The sequence below is a fragment of the Balaenoptera acutorostrata genome, chromosome 3, assembly GCF_949987535.1.
Source record: "Balaenoptera acutorostrata chromosome 3, mBalAcu1.1, whole genome shotgun sequence".
NCBI classification, from domain to species: Eukaryota; Metazoa; Chordata; class Mammalia; order Artiodactyla; family Balaenopteridae; genus Balaenoptera; species Balaenoptera acutorostrata.
Window position 1 is genome coordinate 134,478,661 of NC_080066.1, and position 5,151 is coordinate 134,483,811.

General features: G+C 41.1%; 1 pseudogene; it reads left to right on the forward strand.

The window, feature by feature from the left end:
• Positions 1-2,072: 2,072 nt before the first annotated feature.
• LOC114239218 (V-type proton ATPase subunit e 1-like) lies at positions 2,073-2,303 on the forward strand (annotated as a pseudogene).
• The last annotated feature ends 2,848 nt before the right edge of the window (positions 2,304-5,151 follow it).

Consider the following 5,151-nt stretch of genomic DNA (forward strand, 5'->3'; position numbering starts at 1 on the left):
CAAAAATGCCCAGATAGCCCGAAAACACTTTTTCAGTCTTTGTTGGCCTTAAACATACAAACTGTAAGGGGAAGACTTGATCTTCCAAAAGCAAACTTTCCTTCCACTCCAACTCGGTTTGCAAAAGTTTACTGTAGAGCTACCTAAGCAAGGCAATCTCATTTTAACAATTAACTTTGCAATTTAGGAAGTATAATAAAAATCAATATGCATCTCTCACTGTTCGTCCTAAAGAATTCAAAAGTACTTCACAGACAATGATCTGAAACTATGGTTGAAAAAGTACAGAAAACCCCAAAAAAGTTGAATCCAGGACGCTGTGCATTTGGGACATACAAATTGTTTTTAAACTCTTGAGAATATTTATTTAAAATATCAGTTCATTGATTCCTGTATCACTCACTCTCCTATGACTGTTTCTTTGATACTGAAATCCTTAACCCGCGAAACTGAAGGAGAGAGAATTTCAGCTGAGTTGCTAAAATAGTCCAGGGAACTCATTTGGAATCTAGCTATCTAGATTGCCCCATTAACTACCATATTATGTTTACTCACACATGCTTTCATATATAGCACATGTATATTACAATTTTTAGAAATAAAGTCTTGCATCTTCCTCCTTTGTAAGATATATAAACGTATACTTAGATCAATATGAGCTTTCCATTAGTTAGTACGGAAAATGTTCCACAAAGATCACTGAGGCATATTAAACCACTCTAACTTAGGATCCAGGTAAGAGAAAGCAAAGTAGATCAGCAACATAGGCCAGAAGATGAGGAAGAGGAGGGGGAAAATGGTGTCTTGTGGCACAATGACAGTTACAGCTTAAGCCCAGAATATAGACAACAGGGTGTGTCAGCTTTACATTTATAGCCCACAGGAAGAACAGAAACTCCTTGCCAACCTGTTTGTATATTTCCTCCTACAGCATGACTTCAGATTGATAACTACCATTTACTGAGATCTCACATTTACCAGGCAAAGAGCGAAGCACTTGACAAACTCTACATTATTTCCTTTATTCCTCACAAGAGCCCTATGAAATAGGTACCATTTGACAGATGAGGTATATGGTCCTAAAGAGGTTAATTGTCTTCCCCAGGGTCACATGGAAGCGATTGGAAATGCTGATATTTGAATGGGGGCATCTGACTTCAGAGCTGCCACGTGAACTGCCAACCTGAGACAAAAATGTCTGCAACTGCCCTCCCAGCCCAGCACTATGAATTTCAGTCAAGAGGCAGTAGCCTTTCTCTTCTATAAAATCGTCCTCAGTCTTCTCCATCCAAACTTTTATATGATCAAACAGAATTTATTTTATTCATGGATATGTTTACATTGCCTAGCTCCAAGTACATTATTTTTGAAACACTTTCCCCTTATTCTTGCATTTCTGCCAATTAAGTCAGGAGAAAATCAATATTTCACGGAGGAGAGAAGGGATCATAAAGTACATTGGTGGGGACCTAGAAACAGGTCTACCAATTCCATGTACCTTCCCCCTTAGTCTTGTGACCTTCAGGAAACACATCATTTACATTAATTTCATTAGTTTTCAAGTGTAACATTTTAAAGAAGCGTGGCATGATTTATTGATGTCTGTCCCCCGGCAGGAGTATTTTTCTCTTTCTCCTCTTAGCACAATGATTTGCACTAATCCTTTAGAGAGGCGGTGGGTAAGTCTTTTGTTCTGTTAAGGTAATGTGCAACTGTCCAGACCCTGTGTTCAATGGCTACTTTGCCAGCCCTCTCAAATAGTTTACCATGAAAGTTCAGGGTCAAACAGCCTTTGGATGCATGTATACTGCACCTCTCAGCAAACTCACCCAGAATGGCCTGCCTGCCTGAGCACAGAACTTGGCATCCTTGGCCTAAAAGGGATCACCATCACTGGTCCACCTTGTGGGAAAAATGTCTCTGAGCCAAACCATACAAAGCCAAAGTGGTGGGGGGTAGGGGAGGAAGACCAAGCCAGCCAAAAGAAAAAAATTTTTCCCCTGTCAAGGAAATCAGCCAGGTGAGGCCAAAGCGGGACAACGGGGCAGGGGCTAGAAGGTCCAGTGGCACCCATGGCAGATAACAGCCTCACAGAGCCCCTCACCTTGATGAATGTGTCTGGGCTTCGCCGGCCTCTTGGTGCCCTGGTTCATCCCTAAAGAGTGATCATCACCATGGTAGTGACCTGTTCAGTTTGCTGCTATCTCTTTTGGCTGGTTGCAGTTCTGGCCCAAGTCAACCCCCTCTTTGGACCAGAGTTGACAAATGAAACCATTTGGTATCTCAAGCATCTTTGGCCTTGAGGGACAAGACTCCCTCTCCAGTGCTCGGTCACTGAAGTCATGAAGAGAATTCCTCTAGATGCAAAAGCACCTCCAAACCCAGACCACCTTCCTGGACTCACCTATTTTGGCCATCAGTTGCCTTAAACATTCACACCATATTGGAATATCTTATTCTACGATGAAGTATTTTTTCCTACCGTCTTTTTTACACTTTGAAAAATTATGTACCTACTTAACCTAAACTGTGCCGACTCCAGAAAATATTTACACACTCTTCTGAGGTAGAAAGTGCTATTCCTCTGAGAAATATGTTACTCTCTCCTTGGAACCTATGGATTTGAAGATGGCTCCTGCCTGCTCACAACATGGGAATCAGTGAGGTGTTTAAAAACTGCTACAAGACAAATTAAGGCTCCAGTGGGACAGTCAATAAGGCAACATGTTCAGAGGGAAGATCTGACCCAAGAGATACACAAAAGTATATTCTCAGGATGAATCTTATTTCTGCCCTCTTTTGGAATAAATTATTTTTCTGCTTCCTATGAAAAAAAAGAAAAGAAAATCAAATTAGTTCCCTGCCCTCAATAATATATAATTTGAAGAAGGCCTTGCAATGTGCTGAGATTTACGTTAAAATGTTAATTAAACCAAGTTGTTGAGTAGAGTCAAGGAAACAGTGGATAGGCCAGAGCCATGTAGCAAACACAGCGAGAACTAATTTGCCCAATGAGCAAGACTCCATGAAAAGTAACATTTCCCAGAATATGCCTTTCCATCAGATTTCTCAAATATCACAGGATTTTGCTGACAAAGGAGAAGCCTCAGCTCAAAGTGTCTCTGTGGAGGCCGCTATGAATCAATCTCCTGCTCTCCCACGCGCCTGTGGCCACAATAGATCTGCCTTGTCCACTGACACACATGTCACCTGGGCTCCTCACAGCCAAAGGCACATGTGCCTAAACAGGCTAAATGAATTCTTGGCCTTGTAACAAAACAAGGATAACCAACCACTGGTGTTTGACCCCATGACCTTGGCCTCTTTAGCACCATGCCTTCCCCAGCAGAGTTAAAGAGCTGTGTGCTCTGTGGTCATGTCACGTGGCAGGAAACCATCAAGCATGTGAGTCCTGTATGGGCAAGGAAAGTCTGGAGAAATTAAGGCTGAAATACTGCCTACACATCTATTTCTAGGAAGTGGTGTACTTCATATAACATGTTCCTATTTTCAAAAATATCAAAATTGCTACATACTGAAAATGGTTGATTTTGAGCCTTTAATAGAAATATGACTATGTACATAACAGGTAGGTAGATATTATGTATATATAACGTATTATATATATTTATATATTAAATTACATACACATTATATATAAAAAATACAGATATATATATCAGATATATATATAAAATTTATGTTTATATATATACATTATATATATAAAAATAATATATATAATTTTATATAATTCAGATATATATATATATATAATTTTAGAACCTTCTTGAGGAAAAATTGAAATAGGTGTTTCACAAGCTTTCCAGTGGCCACATTTCACCTGGGCCCACCAGGAAGACTAATAAAATAAGGATCTTTTTTTGTTTGTTTTCCAAAGTAAAATTACCACCGAAATTCTAGTGTTCCTTTTCCTGGCAAGTCCCCTTGGTATTAGTCTCTTGGTCTTTTTCTCATGTGCCTGAGGAGCAAGGAGCCTGCTACAATGGAAGCCCCCGCTCTGGGGGACTTCACTGGAATCTGCTCATGGAACTGTTTCCTTCAGTGCCCCCTCCTCCCCTCCCTCATCCTTTGCTCCTTGCCTCTGTCTTCTCCACAGGATCTCAGCCTGCACCACTGTACCTTTCCCTTACCACATTCCTGACATGATGGCCTTCTGTCTTGAGCATGCCAAGCTCCTGCCTGCTCACAGGTGCTTGCACTTGCTGTTCACTCTACCTGGAAGATTTGTCCCTGTCTCCTTCTCATCTTTCATTTCTTACTTCAATAATCACTTGCTCAGAGACACTTCCCGGACCTCCCCACCTGAGTCAGTCCTCCACCTCCACCCAGCGACTCTCCATCACATTCCCCTGAAACTTGTCTTGAGAGTACTTATAATCATCAAGCAATATTCTGTGTTTGTTTATTCACTGTTAGCCCTCCCCTCTCTCTAGAATATAAGTTCCATGAAGGGTGAACTTCACCTACTTTTTGCACTCTCTAACACCCAGCACCTAAGCAATGGCTGGCACACAGTAGGAGCTAAATAAACAATAGATGAATGAATGAATGAATTGTCCAGTGTTCCTCAGAGGAAAGGCGCAGCTTCTCCAGAGAGACTATGGAATATCTGACTTGTTATTTAAGGAGTTTGAAGAGCATTAACGACTTCAAACCCCTGACACTCTGCTTAGCCTCTGGTTGCTGTGGGACCTGCCTGACTTCAGGGGGTTTCTCTAGTTTCCAAACAGAAAGCTGCCCACATATTAAAATGCTTAGAGATATTTAGCCTCTAGATAATGATAACAGTTACCATTTAGTGAGTACCTTCCCTGCCAGGAATGTGCATAAGACATTCTCACGTTAGTCTACTCGGCCAACCTATGCTGTAGGGGGTGTTTTCCCTACTTCATATACTAGGAGATTGAGTCTCAAGTGATTTGCAAAAACACATGGAACATGTAAGTATCAGAGCTGGTATCTGAAGCTTGTCTGTCTCATCTACCTTAAAGGCCCATGCTTTTAACCACTTCTTTGTTTTGAGAAGCCAAAACATCAATGTGGTAAAGAGAATCAGCTCGTGGTGCACAAGAGTGTGATGTCCTTGAAAGGTGTGCAAGCATTTGTGTCATGTGATCTGTAGTTATA